General features: G+C 38.4%; 1 protein-coding gene across 1 annotated transcript in view; it reads left to right on the top strand.

The window, feature by feature from the left end:
* The first annotated feature begins 16,109 nt into the window (after nt 1-16,109).
* LOC133525099 (protein mini spindles) overlaps nt 16,110-24,830 on the top strand; it is a 71,839-nt gene continuing 63,118 nt past the window's right edge. The window contains exon 1 of the mRNA XM_061861348.1: nt 16,110-16,292. The gene's annotated coding sequence lies outside the window, so the exon portion shown is untranslated. The remainder of the gene's footprint in view (nt 16,293-24,830) is intronic.

Here is a 24,830-nt window from a genome sequence, read left to right on the forward strand (position 1 = left end):
CCCCAACCAAACTGGCGACCGGGGTAAACTTCTCATTGATGCTTACGTGGTCATGGCAAGAGTGAGAGAGATAGTGATATGACCTTGGTCATCTGTTTGGTGCAAGGGTAGTAAAACGTACAGTGTAGTTTTGGCAAGAGAAAAGAAGAGCGGAGAGCACAGAGTTGACAAATGACACATAGGTGGAGGTAGGGGCTAGGGAATGCAAACCGGTTTTTGATTGCATACGAAAACCGGTTATTATAACCGAAATTTCATACAATTAAAAACCGGTTTGCATTCCCTAGTAGAGATACTAAGGCAAATCTGTCACTTTATAGCACGCCGATTTCCTAGAATTTACGCGCAAACGTGAGACGCGAGTCGTGAATGTGAGTGCGCAATTGACTTTTATTCTTTATTATATACATTCGGTGTTACAAATTGAGGATGAAGTAGGTACATGACACCCTGTAGTACGATTCCCACCAAACGGGCGGAGTCAGGCCGCGTCGGAGCGCATTTCGAATTTGTACGGCCGCAAGCCGGTCGGCTCCTCGCGGACGCGGACGGTTCCTGACGGTTTCAATTGCGTCTGCCATACATAATGTATAGGCACATTGAAAATGCGCTCCGACGCGGCCCGGCTGCGCCCGTTCGGTGAGAAAGGTACTATAGGGAAGTCAATTATTCCTTAAATATACTTAGCTAAGTACATCCGTAACTTGTAAAAATGAAACTGATTGGCGGTAAATTAAATTTAAAATGTGAAATGTCTGTTGTAATGAAGTAACATTTTTTTCTGTGCTTAGAAATAATCCTGTGATAAATGTCATTGATCTGAATTCATTCTTTCGTAAATTGCAAGTCATCTTTGTATTTTGCAGTAAATACGTTAAAACAATCGTCAATCTCCAGCCTCGATAAGTGTTCGTGCGACCCCGATGGGTAGAAGGCTAGGCAACAGCTGAGTAAGAAACATTTATAGTTTCATCAGAAAAACAAGTCCTTTTCAATATATATATATATGTATATATGTGCTGTTGTAAATAAACAACCGAAGAATAGACATAGGTCACGTTTCGGATCAAGGGATACGAGTAGAAATAGGCTTTGAAATAGATTCGAGGCAGTGCCGGATTAAGACATTTTGATGCCCTAAGCATTTCTAGACCATGGTGCCCCCTCATCAAGAGTACATTGAATTTTCTTGGTAAATTGAGTAACGTTTATTGCCGCATTACTGCTGAGAATAGAATTTTCAATCCAACACATCATTTTATCACGGAAATTGACAGTACTGCAGCAGTAATGTTCCAACAGTATGTAAGGTCAAGTGTTAGCAAATTGAAGATCGTGCTTCGCATAAGGCCGGAGGCGAGCCAACCAATGTCCAATTGTGAGAAGACATAAAAGGCATAGGCCGTTCTCCGCACAGGGTTTTGCAACCTCTAGAGCTTTCCTGCGAAGCTCATTCATGTGAGAGCAAAGGCAGAGCTTCAGTAGGAGCTTAGCCATTAGGGGACTTAATAGGGTAAGATTTAAAATTACCACTGACCCGATGTTTCAAAAACTGCGTTGTCCCCATGGTCTCGGAAAAGACTGGGTAAAGTCGACATCAGTATCTTGACGTTGGAGGTAATTTTAGAACTTAATCAAACGCGATTAAGTCCCGTTTTCTTAAATAATAATGTGTCACAATTAGGCCAATAAAATCAGTTTTTTTCGAATTTGGTCTTAAAATGCGTGTAATCCGAGTTTGCTCCATTCCTGGAGGTGTGCATAAATGTTTCCTCTTTTTCAGTTTTTTTGCTTGAAAATCGAAAACGGTACGTCCGGCGTAAAATTTGTTCTAATTATGATTAAAACTGATATCTGAGGATCCGAAATGTAATTTAATTATGTTCTTGCAATAAAACATTGATTTATTGAAGGTACCCTAATATGTATTCCTAGTCTAAATTGTATAAAAAGGTCGACATTTTTTATTTTTGGTAAAATCATGTTAAAAATCCAAAAACGCGTTCTTACCAGTGTCTAATCCACGAACTGTCCTATGTCCTTCAAAATCAAGTGGTTTCGAAAGGAAAAAAATATCTCCTAAGGATCCCAAAATGTATGCCCCCTGGCATGGAGCAAACTTGGATTACACGCATTTAGAATGAAATGAAAGTATTAAAACATTTTCCAGCTTGCTGGGAATTAATTCCTCAAAACGCTATTTTTGGATTTAATTTGATTGGCCTAAATCGTGAAAGTTTAAATCAGTGTTTTTAAAGGCAAAGTCTAAGGCTGAACGCGCGAAGCGTTCGATCGGCGCTTACGGATGAGGCATGGATGAGGCCAAAGGTAGAGCTGGAAGAAAGCATTTGAATTTGACCACTGGCGAGGTATGAATGGCTGAACGTCCGGAGCGTCCGATCGCGGTGGGTTATCATACAATACAACTGATGGCGAGGTGTGAGCAAGGCAGAAGGCCCAGCTTCGAGAGAGGACGGCTTAGATTTGGATCCATGTTAAGTGAAAGTAAGGCAGTTTGCACAAAGTAGAAGGCCTAGCGTCGCATAAGACCTAACGCCGAACTGCAAAAGAGTGGCTTGAAATCCAACCTATGTAATCACGGTTCTCCTACTGCTCGGTCTTTGGCTTAAGTGGAAACCAAAACTTAATAAGTTGCTTTTGGTTTTGTGCCTTCGCGGGGCCCTTTATAACAGTTTGACAATTAGGTCGCAGGATCGTGGTTCTGCAGCAACTCTGCCAGGCCGACACATCTGGCGTGCAAGAGAGCAAAATTCGCTACAAAATCAGTAATCTACGTCGAGAAAATCGGTTGGGTACAAGCCCGACGGTAAGATATTTTGGCTATTAGCTTTGAGGGCCTCCGCGAAGGGTTGGTGATGTGCTTACGTGTCCTCACTCTATTATGACCCTTCGTTATTAGATGGGTACTTGCACACGTCAAAGTCGACAAAAAGTTTCGTGTACATAAGTACTACGACTGCGATGCAGCCTGCGCTTTTTTTCCTACGATTTTGGTGCCCCCCTAGACGTGGTGCCCTAAGCAAGTGCTTATTTTGCTTAATGGTTAATCCGGCACTGATTCGAGGGCTTCCTTTTCGCTTGTTTTAGGTACAGTACAGCACCTGCCTACAATTAACTCTTAGTCCAAAGGAAGGAAGGAAGGTGCCCTTACAGGGTTCATAGCTGATCAGAATTCTTATGTATCACCTTAATATGTACCTATGAAGCCAATAAATGACTGAATACTGAACTATAAAAAAAATATGATCTATTCTAAATATCTCTGATGTCAGCTAATCTGATTGAATTTCTTTAAAAGGACTTATATCCAATCCAATACAACTTGCCTCTTGATTAATTTTTTTGGGTAACAGCCTAGCACTCTAAGTAATTAGCCGAGTGCTTCGAGACTAATGAAGTAAATTCAGTTTCGTTTTAGTAATTGAATACCTACAGGCCACACCGGGGGGTGTGCAAACCGGGTGCGTGTGCGTTGGCGTGCACGTGCGCGTTGTAATGTAAAGATCCTTACAAGAAACGGCACACAAGGCTCGGAAACCGGTTAAATTTCCAAACCGTTATCATGTACTTGGCGCAAAACTTTTTAATTTCAGTTTCCCTCGAAAAACCGTTATTTTTAAACCGGTTTTATGAGAACAGTTGTTCTCAAATTAACCGGTTTAGAGCAATAAAAAGTTTCATCCTATGTAGGTGTCTATATTTACGTGGCATATTCACTACGCCGGCCTAATAAACCCGGTTTATGAGGTTACAATAAAGTTCTTAAAACGTTCGCGTTCTTTGAAAAGTTCGGAGAAAAACGGGAATAAACCGGTTTTTACCGGTATTTTATAAACCGGTTACGAGCCTTGACGGCACACCGCTTATGTGACGTGTGCGTGAACGACACGTCTACGCACACGCAGCCGGTGTACTCGGGTCTCAAATTTCTATTGTCTTCGTTTTAAACTATAGGTACACCGTAGGTCGCCCTACGATGGGTACATATACTTATTGAGTTTGAAAACTCGTTAGGAAAATGAATGTAAGAGAATATAAGGGCAAGTGCACATTAAGCTCTCACAATGCAGTTTATTGCAAGCTTTTAGCTAGTGGTTAGAGTCCAGTAAGTAATAGGCGAGTCAACCCAGAACAATTAGCCTCGCGAGGAAATTGTCGCGCGACGCAGATCGCTCTGTGTAGACATGCCTCTGCCGCATTGCCTCGGGTGTGGCTCATCTCCACCGACCGAGCTGCTTCGCACGGCAATATCCTCGCGAAGCGGCTCGTTGTGTGGGGACTCGCCTATGAAGTATCAAGAAAAAGCGTTTATACTAAACCTATAATTGGCTCTTTGTTATTTACATATATAACTATTGTGCAATTGATAGCTGTCGGTTCTCCGAATAATAAATAAATACTGTGGCATATACACGCCGCTGAAACGCAACTGAAGATAAAGTACATTGTTGTGAATAATTAAGCATTGGGATTGGGACTGAACTTGACTAAGTTAACGAGCACAGTCAAGTTAACACGTAGAGGTCATTTTACCCAACAAAGTCGACCCTCATCAAAGTCCTTTACCAATATAGGTATTACATTATTCGTAGTTGCATAATTAATGTAACCAATGTCATTCATCTTATGAAGCTTCTAGCGATTAAGAAACACGATACGTGAATCAATTGTTGTTGAAAAAGTTAATTGATTTCACATCAATGGCCAATGGCGATCAGGAAGTGGAAACGAAGTTACTAATGTAATGGCGCCGTGGCAATTTTTTTTTATTTACTATCCGAAGGACCAGTATAATACCTAGGGTTTAGTGACAACTGTGTGGGAATAGAGATTTTTTTTTTTTATTTTTTTTTTTTTTCCCATATAGGTATACAAGATACACTTATGTCCGTCAATGTACATTATTGTTACTTATCAGTATGTAGTAATTAACACTTATACATATTTAGTATCTACTCTTTACGTTACAATGTCACATCACAATCTTCCCACACATTTTTATCTGTTAAATAATCTGATACTTTATAATAAGATAACTCTTAAACGAGTACTTTTTAGTGGTCGTTAGTGCTAGAAAGCTGAAATTTGGCATGGATATATAAATCAATAAAGCCGACAAAGTCGTACAATAAAATCTAAAAATTTAGTTTTTTTTAGGGTACCTCCCCTACACGTAAAGTGGGGGTGAACATTTTTTTTTGCTTCAACCCTACAGTGTGGGATATCGTTGGAAAGGTCTTTCAAAACTAATAGGGGTCTTCAACAAACATTTCTTGATAAAGTGAATATATTCGGAGATAATTGCTCCGAAAGAAAAAACAATGTGTCCCCCCCCCTTTAACTTTTGAACCATATGTCCAAATAATACGAAAAATATTTCGAAGTAGAGCTTAAGACAGACATTAAATGAAAACTATAGCGGATATGACCAGTTTAGCTGTTTTTGAGTTATCGCAAAAAGTTTCCCCTTCATAGTAAAAAGACGTGCACCCACAGTTCATCCCTTGGTTAACAATCTACCATACTTTGAGCTCCAGTTTAGCTTATTGTGACGGAAGAGTAACTACGGAACCCTACTCTGAGCATGGCCTGACATTCTCTTGGCCGGTTTTTTGACAAGTCCTTTATAAAATTTAAGTATTTAAGTAACGAAAGTGATGTACTGATGTATCTTGGGATGGTTACTAAGCTGTTTCGTCTGCAGTGAAACTTTTTTAGTTTTAAGACAAGCTGTTAGCAAGAGAATAGTAGATAGCGAGAAAAAAATAATATGTAATTTTAATAAGTATATAATTTTAATATAAAATTTATGCAGTTGCAGAAATAACCATGCATTTTTAAAATGTGCAATCTATTCTACAAAAAAAAACATATTAATATTTTAGGGAGGAAGGGTTAGCATTTCCTTGCTTAGGTAAGTACTTTTAAATGTAAACCTGTTTGTTGTGAATATGTGCACCTGCTTTATCTCTTTCTGTTATGTGTTTCAAACATGACTTTATAGGTATGTATTCAGACTTAAACAAATAAAAATTAATGGTGTGTAAACATGCTAAAATTAGAAACATTATTTATTTATTGTTTCTTATTCTTTTAATATTTTTTTTAAATGGGGTCAAAGGTTGAATGCAACTACCTACATAATTAATCATTATAATTTTAAAACTAAATATAATATTTTGCTCCATACAATAAACAACCTAACAATCTAATCTTAGAACAAATGTAAATATAATAATTATGAATAAAATGGAAGATGAAGTTAGTTTAATGCTAACTTTTCATCATCTTGAACAAAACAAAGTGAAGGAGTATACATCATATTATCATAGAAATTTGACATGATGTCATTACCACACTTTATCATTGCAAATGACATACACCACTCAGTATAGCTTGGTCCGACTCTATGTATAAGTCAGATTTCATTTCATTTCATTTCATTTATTAATTGCATTCCATGGTACATACAGATGTTATGTTAAATTAAATTTTCACAACATGGACCCTGAGTAGGGTATAGCAAGTTAAACTTATCAACTAAATACTTAAAATTACCTTACAAAACATATTATTACCTATTGCCTAGATTATATTAATAACTTAGATTTCACTAGTTCAGTAAGTATACTCTCAAACAATAAATAAATGTATCTATGTTATGACACATATTATATCAAACTAATATCAAACAAACAGGTTCAGTTTGGCAACAGTGCAACTCCGACTGGTTTCTCCAATTATACAATCAGCAGTTTCGGTAACATAATACTAGAATCATGAGCTCATTAGTTACTGATAACCCTTTCATATGTGTGTGCTGGTTAAGTCATGGGCTCAAGCAACGGTACAGTTGTAAAGAGCAAGAACTTGTTCTAAAAAATATTAGAACAAAAATTGGATATGATCCTCCTTATTCTTGTATTGTTTTCTGTATTGAGGTGTACAATAAAGAGTATTTGTATTGTATACACAGATAAAAGAATAAAGCAAGTCTTATTAGAATTATATGATAAAATTATTTATGCCTCAGTATTTTTTTTGTGAATATATTTGATTTTTTTCTTGTTTTTGACATTCAACAATACCTAGGTTGGCCCTAGCCATGCCCTAACTATGTATACATTGACATCTCTTATTTTTTTTCTGTTTTAATGTTAACTTGACAATCTTTTAGTGAAATAAAAGCCTTTTTTGTAAAAAATGTGTATTTTCTTTAAGAATAAATATGTATATAACTCATCTTCTTTTATGATTCTGTAGTTCAAGAAACTGGTTTAAAACTACAATGCAATGTTCTAAATGACTGTAGACTTATAAAGATATTATGTATGTATGTCACTTTATTGCACATCAGGTTTATATAAAACAGACAAAACAAAACAGAAATAAAAATGTTATGTACAAAGGCGAATTTATCCTTAAAAGGGATCTCTTCCAGCTAACCTTTGAGAAAACCTCTTTGATATTATATTTATAGAAACCCTAAGTAGTTTTACAAAGTCTGGGCAATAAGGAAAGCAGTGAGAAACAGGTAACAGCTTTCCTTTTCCAAGTGTTTGTAATATTTAAATACCATGTAGTGAATAATGTATAAGTACCTATATCCCATATCCTATATGATATGTACCTATACTTATGGCATGTTTGATGATGAAAGTGTAGTAAAAGATGATGGTGTAAATTTGTTGCATTTAGATAAGAAAGTTTATTATTATTATTAGGTAGGTATTTTATATTTACTTTCAGCTGACTTAGTTAAATATTCATTTGTAGTTTGTTTTTAAACATTGTTATAATTAACTTTTTATTTTAGTCACACCTAATTGAAAAAAATAATAATACTTGAATGTGGCTTAAATCCTGTACCTGCCATATCAGCAGCTAATGCATAGAATTAAAACATAGATCCTGTACTACAATTTCAAAAACCTAACTTTTAAAAAAATTGTAGAACTTGAACGTTACATTTTCAAAATTAAAGGGCAGTCTAATTGTTTTTGTGTTTTGCCTCTTATAGTGGTTAGATAGAGGTAAGTTGTACAAACTGTAACGAATATTAAGTGTTTTCTGTACTCACTATCTCCCTTTGGTACTGGACACCGAAATCCGGGCGGGGTTTAAATCTACAGGTTTCTTTGTATATACAAAGAATTATGCATATAAATATATAAGAGACCATGTACTTACAATGTGTATCATACTATGCTTTAACAGCAGTCACAATTCCGTTTCTCGTTTTTAAGTCCAATGCAATAGTTTCGCCTCGACACAAAATAAAAACACAAACATAAGCCGTTGCTTTCAGTCTATTTCACTTTTGTGTTGTTTATTTTTTGACTAAAGTCAACATAGCCACTCACAGATATGTGAAATATTGAGAAATCATACAAGTAAACCCAAATCTTTACTATACTTGTTACAAGAACTGCGAACGCACGGTATTCACAAGACAGCGATATACGTCTCGCTCGCCGCTGTTCTCAAACAAAACTGATTGAATGAACAACATTTTGCAAGTTGTTGATTATTCGTGCCGGCATAGACGAATGAAAGAAATTGAACCAAACCATTCGTTCTCTTTGTTCCAACCAATGACATACATTTATTTACTGACAGCAGGATAGCTATATCATTTTTCATAGCGTTTAAAAGAGACAAAATATATGAATTTGTATTTGATTTGTATGCAAGTAGGACAACGAATAAATGATTAATTCGTAGTAATACCACTCTATTCTAATAATTTCCCTAAATTTTAAAAGTTTTTAGGGTTCCGTAGCCAAAATGGCTAAAACAGAACCCTTACAGTTTCGTCATGTCCGTCCATCCGTCTATCCGTTTGTCACAGCCATTTTTTAAATATTATGTATATGCCAATAAAAAAGTGTAGTAGTAGAGTAGAAAAAAACGCCAAACTTTAAAAAAATTAGGCGCGATGGGTTATCATCCCGTAGAAAATTTGAAATTTGCGCCTTTTTCTACTGACAAACTTGTTTGACAGACTATAACTTTGGACCGACTTTAACTTCGATACTTCATAGTTTTTAATTATTTTATTTAGGTGTTGGTCAAAACTCTTCTCTACGGACGCATAGAAACACGGAGGAAGGTAAGATTGCACAGTTGCATTGACCGCCGGCATCATGGGCGGGACAGCGATATAATTACGTGCGTGCGATAGAGACAGGAACAGGCGGGTCAATGTACGAAATTCGTCGTGCTTAGCGTCCTTATTTTAGTTAGTGCAGTTAAAACGTGACCTTTACGATTTAGCATTTAGATTCTGATTTAGGATTCTGAATTAATAGACTGCGGGCCAGGAGCATGTGGGGATAAACCTATTACTATTTAGCAGAGATCTATAGCACAGTTAAACCAAGAAAGTGTATACTAGAAATTTATTCAGTGTTTACATGAGAACTGTTATTGACCGACTCACATACATAAAAGTAAACAAACAATTCATAGAACCGTTGCTACACAAATACAAATTTGACAGGGTTCCGTCTACTGCCAGTACTGTGGTCCCTTAAAATAGGCGTAACCAGATTCTACAAATATCACATTAACATAATATTTCAATACGCCCCCTTAATGTGCATATTCAAAATAAACGGTAACACAAATAAAACATATAAAAACAAATCAAAGTGATATCAAAGAACAACTATAAAAAAATAAAAACAATTAACAAGCAATGCCCAAACCGCGCATGCACATATAGTGCTTTTCTCTAGGCAGAGCCTTCGTTAATATGTCGGCGAGCATTGAGTCGGTCGGTAAGTACTTTAACTCAATACTCTTATTGTCCTTTAATACACTTCGTACAAAGTGGTACCTTATGTCAATGTGTTTACTCCGAGAAGTCTAGCCTCATCAACTTCAGTAAGTAAGCTGTTCAAGTAGATAGCTTCCTTCATTGATGAGGCTAGACTTACATACTCTGATTGACAGCTTGAGGTGCTGACACATTTCTGCTTCTGCGACTTCCACGACACACATCCACCTCCTAACATGAAAACATAACCGGAATAAGAACGCCTATCTATCAAACATCCTCCCCAATCAGCATCCGAGTAACCATGCAAAGATTTACCTGTCTTTTTGTAAACAAGTCCATATTGTTTTGTATGCTTTAGGTATCGCAGCACACGCTTTGCAGCATTCCAACATTCCTCATTAGGGCAATCCAAGAATTGACTCAATACAGCCACGGTATTCGTAATATCAGGTCTTGTTCCCGTAGAGAGATACATCAGTGAACCTATAATCTCACGATATGGGTACTGTTCACTGTCACTGCACTTATTTACAGATTTTTCAATCTTTTGCTTGACTTCCATAGGCGTAGATATTGGTTTACTTTTATCCATATTAAATTTGATTAATAAATCATCAATGTATTTTTCTTGTGACAATTTCATGCTTTTGTCACATCTGTCAAACTCTATGCCTAACATATATTTCACAATGCCATAATCTTTCAATTCAAACTTAGTGGCCAGTTCCTTTTTGAAATCTTCGATGCATTCACCTCTTTGCGAAGCGACGAGAATGTCATCCACGTAAACTAATACAAAGAGTTTAGTTTGCGAATCTATATTTTTAAAATAAAGACAAGGCTCATTTAAAGATGCTTGTAATCCCATGGACTTCAGCTGCTCGTCCAGTCTGATGTTCCATTGTCGACCAGCTTGTTTAAGCCCGTACAGCGATCTTTTGAGCCTGCACACACTGCCTCCAGACCTCAGGTCACATAACATCTTGCTAGCTCTTTCATGTATAAGTGAACCTGGCTGCTCCAATCGTGTTAGATCTTGCAAACATTCATCTAGGAGATCTGGCACCTTCATATATATCTCCTCTTCTAATAATCCATTTAAATATGCCGTATTAATGTCCAACTGATGAATTTTAAGATCCAGCTCCACTGCAAGTGCAACTAATAGTCTTATCGAGTCAAGCCTAGCGACTGGCGCAAAAGTTTTCTGATAATCGATGCCGTAACGTTGGCTAAAACCTTTTGCCACTAGTCTGGCTTTCTTCTTCTCAGTTCTATCGATATTCAACTTCTTTGTTAATATATATCGGCAACCAACAACATTTCGACCCATAGGTTTCTTGACAACATCGAAAGTATCGTTTTTGATTAAACTTTGAACTTCTGAAATTATTGCGTCTTTCCATCCTTTTCGTTCGTTACCGGATAAGGCCTCCTTTATAGTTATTTCGGCGACTCCAACGAAATCCACACAGTCTTCATACTCTCCAGTCGACTCAACGCCTTCTTCCGTGGAAACCTGTGGCTCTACATCAACCATGTTGTATATCTTCCGTGGACGCCCAACATGACCTCGCTCCAGTAGTGGTCGCCCTGGACCTCTCTTTACTATCCTCCCCCCAACAACATGAACATCGTCTTGATGATGATCGTGTTGAGATGGTTCCATGACAATATATGGATCGTCTGTCATTTGGCGGGCTTCAACGGGAACATCATCTCCTCCTTCAGGTTCTGGATCACGACTACTCGATGACTCGATGCACTCATCCTCGTGATTGGAGATATGTATTACCGGATTTTCACTAGTTTGAGTCGGATGGAACTCTACATCTACCGATACAGGTTGATTTTGAACATTTATCGATTCTCCCAAGTCGATTTCAAAGGGGTCAATCTTCAGGTTCACGTTTTCTTTACCTTCACTTTTTGCTTCGTGAAATTTCACATCTCTTGACATGATAACTTGTCGTTGTTTTGGCATCCATACTCTGTAACCCTTGCGATCTCTAGGATAGCCTACAAAGATTCCTTCCAGGCTTCTTGGTGCGAACTTATCTTTCCCGGTTGACTTGTCCAAGACGTGTACCTTAGATCCAAACTTGTGTAAGTAGTCTAACTTGACAGGTCGTTCAAACCATTTCTCAAAAGGTATCTCACCTTCAAGACTTCTGGTCGGACAACGATTTCTTACGTGGCAAGCTGTTGCTACAGCATCTGCCCAGAAACCCGGAGAAAGTCCTGACGAAATCAGCATACATCTCGCCATTTCTAACAAGGTCCTGTTTTTTCTTTCCGCGACCGAGTTCTGCTGGGGTACTCCAGGAATTGTCAATCTTCTTGCTATTCCTTCTTTCTTCAGGAACTCGTCGAAATCCCGATTACAGTATTCGCCTCCGTTATCTGTATGGAGATAAGTTATTTTACGTCTGAATAGATTTTCTACGTGATTTTTATATACCTTGAATGTAGTGAAGACTTCACTTTTCTTACTAAGGAAATATACTTCACACCATCTCGTATGATCGTCGATAAAGGTTACGAAATATTTCGCTCCATTTATTGACGTATGCCGCATGGGTCCTACGAGGTCAGAATGTATGATTCTCAACTTTTCATCGCATGGCCCACTCGATCTAGAAAAAGGCAACCTACTCATTTTTCCTTTCGCACAAATATCACAATCGTACAACTCGGCTACATCTGTCATCTTTAAGTTCATGCCAGATTTGTTTAAAACTCGGACAAGATCTTTCGCATTTAAGTGACCTAAATACTCATGCCACGACCATACGTCAACCTTTCGCTCAGAAATCGCTGACACTCCATCACAATGTTCCTCGACGTAATATAGATTACCTTTACGATTCGCGACAAGTTTAGTGTTACCATAGCTATCTTGAACACTAGCTATGTTTTTCTTGAACGTAACGTTACGTTAAAGGTTACATCGCAAATCAGGAACAAATAGAGTATTTGGCAGTTGCACTTCAGTTTTAGAACCATTATTACATGAAGAAAATCTTACTGTCCCCTTACCTTGTACGTTTGTGCTCGAATTTGTCGCTAAATTTAGCTTACCGGGCAACGGTAGTAATGTAGTACCAAATTTATCTGTATCGTTGCACAAATGTGACGTACACCCACTGTCAACGATCCAATTTCCATTCTCGTTGCAAACAGCATTAACATCTGAAACACAATTGAATGTTACAAAATTGGAATCAACATCTGGTAATTCATTTAAGTTCGACACATACTTTGCACTATCATTACGTTGTACTTTCATCTTCTGTGTACACTCAGAGGCTTTATGTCCATGCTGGTGACATTTGAAACATTTATACTTAAATTTCGCATTAGCCTGCTCAGGGGCATCATATGCGTGTTGACGATGCTCTATTTGTTTCTTAGGCTTAGAAGATCTCTTTCCTTTTACAAGAAGTGCCTTATCTACACTTTCTTTATCATTTCTGGAATGTTCCTCTTCTAATATCTTAATTTTCAATGCGTCTGGTTTTGGCAATGCATCTCGAGATTCTATGGCACATCTAAAATTGTCAAAACTGGACGGCAAACTATACAAAAGCATTATAGAGATCAAATCATCATGCATTTCAATATCCATGTCCGCTAATTGGCTTACTACATCGAAAAATCGCATGACATGTTCTCTTAAGTCACCACCTTCATCCAATTTACGCAGTAACAACTCTTTTAATAGCGTAGCCTTTCTCGCAGGTCCCTTGGAAGCATGGATGTTCTGTAACTTTAACCATACGTCACGCGATGTCTTACAACCTCTCAAATGTCGTAATTCGCTCGGGGTTATGGATAAAATTAGGTCAGACTTAGCTTTAGAATCGCCAATTTCCCATTTTGCTGCTTCGGCTACCTCAGCTGGTTTCTTGATACTCCCATTAACGTATCCCCAGGCGTCGTTTTTTATTAACACTGCTTCAACTTGGATCTTCCATGTTTCATAATTACTCTCGTTGAGTTGATCAATTTTTACAGTACTCGTCATTTCCGCTGAAAATTTCTTTCTTTTACCGTTAACACTATTCTTGAATCGTGCTGGGCCCATAACCACTGTGGGGATAAACCTATTACTATTTAGCAGAGATCTATAGCACAGTTAAACCAAGAAAGTGTATACTAGAAATTTATTCAGTGTTTACATGAGAACTGTTATTGACCGACTCACATACATAAAAGTAAACAAACAATTCATAGAACCGTTGCTACACAAATACAAATTTGACAGGGTTCCGTCTACTGCCAGTACTGTGGTCCCTTAAAATAGGCGTAACCAGATTCTACAAATATCACATTAACATAATATTTCAATAGAGCATATATCGTCAGTCATCACCTCCCGGTTGATACATTGTTAGACAATAGTTTAGATCCTGGTATGAATTGAAAAAATATTCAGCCGGTTGTATCGCTGTAGAAAGACCGTCAGTTGATCACATGAACATGCTAAAAAAAATTTTTCCTCAGTCATAGCCTTCCAATTGATACTGTGTGATAGTTTTAATGTTATTTATAATAAAGAAACCGTCATCCGATTGAATAGCGGTGGAAAGACCGTCAGCTGGTCGCATGAATATGTAAAAAATATGTGCCTTACCATTTATGTCGGCAAAGTATGCGTATTTCGTAAGGCGTTTATTGAAACGCCTAATGGAATGCGGAATGCTAAATGCAAAGTTTCATGATTTTGTAATCACTATCATAAATAGGTAAAGAGCTTATTTTTTAAATGTTTATGGGACCAGCTTACGGTCTTCCCACCGTGCTACAACCGGCTCACTTTTCAGAAAGTATCAAACGGCAGCTGATAACTAAATTATTATTTTTTTACATCTTTCGATGGCTGCCACGTGGTGGTTGAGTAACCCTGTCGCGAATCGGGTTGATATCGCGATGCCTACAACAAATAACAACAACATTAATTACATTTTTATAAGTGGGTAGGATCATACTTCAATTTTCCGGCGCACATTTTGCCTTCAGCGGCCACAGTGATCAGATCAGTTGACGTCGGATTACGGAAACAACAGCAGCTTATCTCCCGGAAGTTAAATATGATTAATTCGGTATTTATTATTTGTTTTGGCATTGTCATCGATTGTGATCCGGAATATCTGTTGCGTATTTGTATGAGTCTATAAATAGAATTCCGTAATGATGCGTAATATTGAGGTTCCTCCTTGAAAGCCAGATTAATCAAGGCCCGAAGAGTTGGGTGCTGCTGGGTAGCCGTTGTTAACACGGAGTAGATAAAGTGTCCCTAGTAACTGACTAACGGACAGAACTTAATTGATGACCATATGTATACCTGACCAACCGGACTGACCATACTTAGTGACTGTGTAGTCATAAAACTATTTCACCCTCAGATGAAGGACGGTGGCGCCGTGGTAACAGTAAGGCAATAATTAGCGGACAGATAGAGAGACTGCGATCATCATAATATCCGTATCCGTATCCGTAACCGACAGCTGAAAAAACCCATTCATGAAAAACCTATGGCAAACAAGCATACGGCCCGCCTGATGGTAAGCAGCCTCCGTGGCCTATGTACGCCCTCAACTCCAGAGGAGTAGGCCAATTCCTGATTTTCGTTGCTTGAAATAATTTAAAGCGCTAAACACGTTCGACTTTATTTTCTTTTGTATTTTTATAAATTCAATTTTGTAAAGGTGCGACCACACCGCGTCGCACAAAACGGTGAAAATACGGAATCGCAGTGACGCACCGTAAGCGTACCGTTTATATCGCATGCCCTCTTAGTAAAATTGTTAAGTTTTCGGCACGTCACGTTATTGCGATTCCACATCGCCAGCGCATTTTGTTAAACGGTGTGGATGGCACGCAAAAAAAACTGTATGCTTACGATGCGTCATCACTGTGATTACATACCGTCACCGTTTTTTAAGCAACGGTGTGGTCGCAACCTTTACTGCTGTTAAACATTTTTCTACATGAGTTAATAATGAAACTTATTTTTCCCAACAGTAGGGTAAAATTATTCTGCTAGCAACATTAAAATAGTCTATGATTCTTGTCTATGAATTGACAACGCTTAATGTTGCCAGACTTGAAAAAAACGATTCTCTTAATTTTTGATTTGGTAATGAATCAGAGAAACAAATAAAATATTATTTTATTCGTTATTAAAATTTGATTTCGTGGCATTCGACTAAATTTAAAACTATTCATTTACCTTGATTAACAATGTTCTATATTCGATATTTTCTCGTTAATGTTTAAATTATTCCTGGCAACACTATTCGATCTTCCGTCCATTTTCATTTGCAAATTCTAAAAAACGACGACGGAATACAAAAAATCTCGCCTTTTTGTCGGTTACAAATATATCTTGTACTAGATAATGTAAGTGATTTACGGTTTATACAGTCAAAGTTTAATTTTTACTGTTTGTGAAATCGACCTCCGCCAGGACAGCTGTTTAACGGTACGTTTCTTGACATTTGACGAATTTTGTTTGTATCAGAAAGAAAGTGACCGTTGTCTAGCGTCCGCAGTGGTTGTAGATGTGATCTAGTTTCACACCTTGCTTTATTATGGACACGGCTATAAATGAACCGGCTCGCAATTTACCATTAGTTCCGCCACATCGGTCAGGTGGCCATTTCTTGAATTCAGTATTCGAAAGGAGTTGCCGTTGTTTCGCCGTTTCACGTTGAGTTCAGCGGTAAGCAGTCGATAAAATATACAATATCTCGCCGCCTACACGCGCTATTTGTTTAGAAAGTGGGAGATATTTAGTGACAATACCAATTTTTAATTAGGCAAATTAACATTTCTTTTGTTATTGCATGAGTCAAGCATTCGTGAGTCAAAAACATCTGCAGAACTGCGAAACTGTACCGAATACGTATTTCAAAGTTATTTGCTTGCTCCTTCCTGCTTGACCTTCAGAGGAAACTCACTCCACTGTACTTAAAAGGTCATTTAATTGCATGTAACTGCATTATGCAGTAAGTATCTACCATATTTGGTTCTTTAACCCAATATTGTGTTCAGGGTCTTCTTGATGCTCTAGTAATGTATGACATTTTTACAAGAAAATTTAATGCTTCTTATTTTATGCTATTGTATTGACTAAATTTATTGTTAAATTCTTTATGGTAGTTGATTTAAAAGAGTAAATATAAAAACATGCTAATGATTTTTTGTTCCTCCTTGAAGGCCAGTAAACACAAAATATATATTTATAAACAATTTGTTTAGTTACATTAACACATTCACTGCCAGACAAAAAACGGTGCACTACCCCAGAAACCGGTGGTCTATAGCTGCGTACAAAACAACCTACCCTGCGTGTTTTCCGGCATCTGAACAAAGTTCACGAGCGCCCACCAGGTGGGTTCCTGGCAGTGAATGTGTTAAGGGCCACTACAATCCAGGGTTAGCCACTAACTGAGGGTTAACTGGTAACTTAAATCCAGAGTTATCAGTACAATTTAACCACTAAACAAGTTAAATTTTAAAGCCAATTGATATATATAGGTACTTTCTTTCTTAGCTCCTTAACCTTAAAAATGATAAAAAAATGAGAAATAATTTAATAAAATGTTGAAAGAGTTTCTGATAAATAAATGGCACTGCAACTTACAGGACTTTTTTGATGATGATGTTACACCTTCACACCTTCTATGCAATTATAATTAACTATGATCAAAACTTACCTAAATTTATAACCAAAAATTTAATCTTTAATACAAATATTGTACAGTCAGCATCAATAGTAGCGGATGAAATATCTCAGAATTGAATAAATAATTTTGCTAATAATATGATAATAAGTTGAGTGTGTTATTATATGCTGTGCCCTTACAGGGTTCATGTGAGACATTTTATATGAAAATGAAATGAAATGAAATGAAATAAATGTTTATTCAAAAGACAAACCTTAAAATTAAATCACAACTTCCGCCAAACCAGAGTATGGTTTGTTGGCAAGTGAAGGTTCTTTGTCTTATATAGCTGTTAATATTCATATTAATAGCAATAGCACTGGCAAACAAGACAATACAGCACTGTGTACTATCTTGTTTGTCATTACTTAAGAATTACTATTACTATATCTCCTCACCTTTTCTTCCATTTGTCATCACCTTGGTGATAACAAATGGCGAGAAGAACATCATTAAAATAGGAGAAATGACAGTGGAATATATGTATGGACGAATACATTTACCTCGGTCAGATTATATCACCTTATGAAACAATAGAGAAAGAACTAGAGAGAAGAATAGTGAACGGCTGGAAAAGGTCAGTCACTCTAAGACAAAGGGTGAACTATTCAACACATATGTTCTTCCCGTCCTAATGTATGGTAGCCAGACCTGGGCCCTGACAAAAGCTACTACATCCCATCTAGCATGCTGCCAGCGTGCCATGGAAAGGAGCATGATAGGTGTACGGAAGACTGACCGGCTACGAAACACCCTAATTAGGAATAGGACGAAAGTCCAAGACATTGCCATAAAAATTAGAAGACATAAATGGAAATGGACTGGCCATATCATCCGAGGCACAGATAAATGGAGCAAGCCAGTCACCCAATGGTACCCGAGAGAGGGAGAGAGAGGAGCAAAGAGACCTCTAATGAGATGGGATGATGACATTGCACAGGTAGCTGGCCGTACCTGGAGCAGAGTGGCAATAGATCGGAGAGAGTGGAGAAGGTTGGAGGAGGCCTTTGCCGAAGGGCAAGCAGGCAAAGAATACAAAAGATGGGAGATAATAGAGAGATAGCTGCTACTGTTCTTTGTCCTGTAAATAAAGGCTATTTTATTTTATTTTATATTACTATATCTGTTTATAGATATTAAACTTGTTTCTTAATAAATTACTTTTACTTTATTGTGTTTTTAAATTTAGTTTGTAGTACGCTGCTTACTTTCTTTTTAAATGATTGCTTTGTTACACATGTACTTTTTAACTCTGATGGTAAGTCATTAAAGATTCTAGGTACCATATATTTTCTACATCTTATATTATTTCGCGGTTCCGCGACTGGCTCCCTGAAATAGCAGGGTTGCGAAATGCATTGCAGACATGGTGTGTATTTTAGTTTTTAAGATATATTTTGTAATATGTATGCTAGTTTTAAGGTGTTTATCTATGGGCCCATAGTTGCATGAAAATAAAGATTTTTCATTTCATTTTCATTTCATGTCATTATGAATGATTATATGTGTCAGATATTTTGAATTGGTATAAATTAAAAAAGTTGACAGAAGCGCCGTGTGAGTCTGTTCACTTTTAGGTTATATTCCTTTATAAATAACAAATTCATCCTTTTTTTATTAACTTGGTTGTGGTTTATTTATATAAATTAGGTTAAATATACATTTGCTCTGATATAAAGCTAGGGTAAGGCCTTTTTGGCCCTTAGGCCAATGGACGGGAATGAGAAGGAAAAGCCCCCTGACGAAGCCGATGGTAACTCTAATGTTGGCATGGACATTGACAATAATACTAGAAAAAGAAACCTGCAAACATTAGGCTTATCACCGGTAGGTAGCCCACAAGAACCAGCTCCTAAAAAAATTACAATCCACGTTCACAAAGAGATCTCGGACCAGGTAGCGACAGTATGTGAGAATGTCGTCATCCCCCACGTAGATAAACAACCCGATGAGAATGCCGCGAACCCACTTTTGTATAAACACCCTGATCTTAGCACAGAAGCCCGCGGATACAATGCTGACGACGATGGCCCATTTGTGGTTCACATCTCAAAGGAATCCTCTGCTGACTCCAAGTCATCACTAAAAGCTATCTACGTAGGTATGCTCTTAACACAGGCAAATGTCACAAATATTAAGAAGGACGGGATAAAATCTGTAGGTCGTAATAGAGTTTCAGTAACTTTTGATAAAGCTGCTGATGCCAACTCCATTCTAAAAAACCCTATGCTAGACAAATACAAACTATCGGCAAACATACCAACATACAACATATCTCGTATGGGGCTAGTTCGAGGAGTTCCAACAGATTGGTCCATGACAGATTTTGTAAAAGGTACGAATTTAGAAGAAGGTAAAGGTAGGATTCTGAAAGCGCGCCGTCTACAGAGAAAGGTGACCAAAGAAGATGGCTCCCCATCCTGGGTACCAACCCAGACAGTGGTAGTCACTTTTGAAGGCCAATCTTTGCCATCTAGAATATTTGCTTATTATACCTCTCTAGTGGTGGAGGTATACCAACTGCCAACAATTCAATGCCGGAAATGCCTCAGATTTGGACACATTCAGACCCAATGTCGCTCAGATGCCCGCTGCTACAAGTGTGCCCAGAAGCATCCGGGTGATGGTTGTAATGTAGCTCCCGAACACATCTCTTGTATTTTCTGCACTGCCCGACACTATGCCACTGATAGAAACTGCCCAGAACATCACCGCCAAAAGTCCATAAAATTGATAATGTCTGAAAGAAATATTTCATATGCTGAAGCAGCCGCACAAGTGCCAGTTGTAAATCGTAGGCCCTATGCGGATGTTGCAAATATAATGTTCGGCCCCACAAGGGAATCACCCCCCCCATCACAATCTCCCTTTGACCCAACTGATTTACCTTCTACCCCTCCTAGAACCTCTCACCGCAAGACAGTCTTTTTGTCACCTAGACCAAGGCCTTCCCTGTCCCCAGGTTACGACAGACAGGCCCATAATAATATTGTCCGACCCCCTCCATCTGAAATTCCCAACGGACAGGCCCTTAATAATCCTTACAATAGAGTAACTCCGAATGAGGACCTCATGGAGCTCCTCCTTAAACTCTTAACTAATATCATCGCCAAATGGAGTGATTGCTTACCGAACGACGTTGCACCTTTAATGTTGACCCTTGTCGAGAAATTGTCTTTCCCTAACGGCCCCCCAGGTCACCTTTCTACAATGGAATAGCCGCAGTCTAATCCCAAAAAAAACAGAACTCACCCAGCTGATCAATGACCATGCTGTGTCTGTCGCGGCCATCTCGGAGACGTGGCTGAGACCCGGATCTCGGTTTCGGCTCCCGGGCTTCTCATGCCTCCGGGAGGACCGCGTTGACGGACGTGCAGGATGTGCTTTATTGATTAAGCAATCTTACCCCTTTTCCCAAATTCCTCTCCCTCCTCATGGAGATGAAATTAATGTCGTAGCCGCTAAGGTTATGGGCATTAATTTCATTTCAATATATATTCCTCATCCTGACCTTGACCTTATTCCTGAAATATCTTCTATCCTAACCTCTGTCCCACCTCCCCTTATAGTTTTAGGTGATTTTAATTCACATAACATTTCTTGGGGATCATACCATTCGGACAGGTTTTCATCACTCTTGTTGGAAATCTTCGATGAGATTGACGTTTGCGTTATAAACGATGGAACGCCCACACATCGAGTCTATCCAGGACAAAACCCACAATCCGTTCCTGACTTATCAGCTTGCTCCCCCAATTTGGCCTCATTATTATCTTGGACCGTACTTCGTCAGTCCTTTGGCAGCGATCACTTCCCCATTATTATTTCCAAGCCCTCCTCCGTTCTTCCATCTCCGGCTCCTGGACCGCTTCTGAAATACAGATTGCAATCAGCTGACTGGTCGAAATTTTCTCTTTATGTCGAAACAAAAATTAAAGAATGGGACACGAACTTAAATGACCATAGGGAAAACTACTCAAAATTCAAAAAATTACTTTTAGAAGCAGCTGATAAGTATTTCCCCCGGAAAAAACACAAAAAGGATAAAATCTCTTCGCCACCATGGTGGAACGCCGACTGCACAGCTGCCGTAAAAGAAAGAGATGAAGCAGAACAAAGATTTAATGAATCAGGTGCTATGGAGGACTTTATCAATTTTAGGAAAACCTCGGCCCGCACAAAACGCCTATTGTCCAAAACCAAGAAAAAGGGATGGAAGGGGTTCTGTGAGAGCCTGTCCCCTAGAACACCTCCATCAATTATTTGGAAAAACATAAAGCGGTTTAGAGGCTCCTTTAATCCAGATATCTTGTGTTCTGTTGACAAATCGGCTTGGCTCTTGGACTTCGCTGACAGACTGGCACCCCCAACTGCCCCAGAATTATCCTGTGTAGTATTACCACCACTCCCTCGTCCGTCAACCACCCTTGACGAACCATTCTCGTTTGCGGAGCTCAAAATAGCTTTGGATGGACTACGCAACACTTCACCGGGGGAAGATGGTATTCCTTATTGTTTTATAGCAAACCTTAGCTCCTTCTCACAAGAATATTTCCTTGGCATTTTGAATCGCGTGTTTGACACAGGAGAGGTCCCAGAAGATTGGAAAACCCAAATTGTCATCCCAATCTTGAAACCGGCTAAAAATCCAGAAGAGGCCAGCTCGTACCGACCAATTGCGCTCTCCGCTACAATGGGCAAGATTCTTGAGCATTTAATAAAGAATAGGCTGGAATGGTACGTTGAGAGCAGGGGACTGTTAGCAAACACTCAATTCGGATTCCGTAAAGGTAGGAGCACAATGGACAGCTTAAACATACTAACCACGGATATCAGACTATCACTCTCTAAAAATGAGGAGCTACTAGGATGTTTTCTTGATATTTCGGCAGCCTATGACAATGTCCTTCTTCCGGTGCTCAGAGCAAAAATGCTACATCTGAGCATTGCCGTGAAGATTGTACAAATTGTCTCCAAACTATTCATAGGAAGATCCATCAAAATCCGTGATGGTAACTCATATCTTCCTCCTCGTACATTGTGGCAGGGCCTCCCTCAAGGATCCGTTTTGAGTCCAATACTTTATAGCATTTATACATATGACCTAGAGCAGTCCGTGTTACCCTTTTGTAATATTCTACAGTATGCAGACGATCTAGTCCTCTATGCTTCTGCAAAATCCATTGATACAGCGGCTACCAGGTTGAACATGGGCCTTAGTTACCTCAAGGATTGGCTTGAGGAGCATGGTTTGTCTTTGTCACCTTCCAAGAGCTGTGCCGTGACTTTCAGTCGCAGAAGGAACATGCCCATCGCAGATGTTCATTTTGGTGAGGAAAACATTCCCAATGCAGAATCAACCAAATTCCTGGGTGTTGTCTTGGACTGGAAAATGTGTGGAAAACAGCATCTGAAATACATACAAGACAAGTGTGAAAAAGGAATCAACATTTTGCGAGCACTATCGGGAGTTTGGTGGGGATCTCATCCATATTGTCAAAAGCTACTTTATAATGCTATTATTCGCAGCCACATGGACTATGGATCCTTCATATTAGAACCATGTAACAAGGAAGCCTTAGAAAGGTTGGATTTAATACAGGCTAAATGCTTAAGAATCGTACTTGGTGCCATGAGGTCTTCTCCAAAAAACGCAATGCAAGTAGAATGTGTGGAGCCTCCACTGGCACTGCGCAGGCAATATCTTGCCAACAGGTTCCTCATAAGAGCTATCTCCAATTCCAATCACTTGCTGATTCCACGCTTGCAGGCTCTTGCTTCACTGGTCACTGAAAACCCATATTGGATGCATAAGGAGTTTCCAAAAAATATTATTACTTATTCTAAATTAAATCGTATAAACCCTATATTATATAAATCAGGAACAAACCCCATATTTGAAACAAAATTTGAAACTTTAATTTACTCTCCTAGGATTATTCTAGACCTAGGAATATTTAAAAATGATCCGGGAGCTAATAGCAAATTTAAAAAACTTTTAGAAAAGTGGGCTGGCTACTTACCAGTGTTTACTGACGCATCAAAAAGTGATCCCACAAAGTGTGTTGGAGCCGCAGTGGTGATTCCAAAATATAACATTGTCTTGATGTTTAAGTGCCCTCCAGAATCATCAATTTTTACAGGCGAGGCTGTTGCCATCTTAGAAGCTGTAACGTATGCTGACTCTCACAATATAACAAAAATGATAATATTTACAGATAGCAGGAGTTGTCTGCAAGCTATTATGGGCAATCAGTTTAAAATGAAGACAAAATTTCCCTTAATACTTCAGATCAAAACCTTATTAAGAAAATGTGACTTAAAGGGGTTAAAAATAGTACTCGGGTGGATCCCAGGCCATTGTGGTATTGCTGGAAATGAGTCTGCAGACTTATGGGCAAGGCAAGCTATTGAGATGGGATCACCAGGTCACGATAAGATATACAGCTCTGACCTTCTGAGCCATGCACAGACTGATCTGTTTAACACGTGGCAAAATCTCTGGGATTCTTCCAGATTGGAGGTAGGAAAGCATTATGGCCACATTCAACCCAACATCCCCCGTAAACCATGGTTTTTTAAATTCCGAGCTTATCCTAAATGGGCCACGTCTACAATCTGTCGTTTACGCTTAGGGCCAGTTTGTACGCCAGTATTTCTTGCTAAGATACGGGTCCGGGATACCTCACTGTGCGAATGCGGGTTCGATGAAGGCACCGTAGATCACATTTTCTTTTCTTGTCCGAGATTCAATTACTCTTTGTATGATGTGCTACCTGAAAATATTCCACGACCTATAAATTTCTACTCACTTCTCACTCTAATGAACCCGCCTCTAACTTCTATTCTTATTAAGTATATACAGGAGCATGATATAAAACTTTAATGTTTACTCTTACTATATTTCTATCTATCTATATATTTTAATTTCTATGTTTTTTCCTCCATTTCATCCGCTATGTTGCTTGCCTTAACAATCTGTCATCCGCTTTCCGCTCTTTTTACTAACGTTGGTATTATGTGAAATGTGTCATGTCATGTGTTTGTCTGTGTTGTCCATAATATTTGTTTGTTTTAGGTTCCCAGTTTATCCTTCCACAAAGATCAAAATTAAACCGAACATTCTCTGCTCACATAAGTCAAAAGTCCACACCTCGACATTGGCAGAATCCACCTTGCTAAATTAGCGAGGAGTAAAAGCCATTTATGGAAAAAAAAAAAAAAAAAAAAAATTAAAAAAGTTAACTTTCATATATAATTTATTTAAAAGGGTTGCAAAAAAAGAACTACTT

Source organism: Cydia pomonella, chromosome 14, assembly GCF_033807575.1.
Source record: "Cydia pomonella isolate Wapato2018A chromosome 14, ilCydPomo1, whole genome shotgun sequence".
NCBI classification, from domain to species: Eukaryota; Metazoa; Arthropoda; class Insecta; order Lepidoptera; family Tortricidae; genus Cydia; species Cydia pomonella.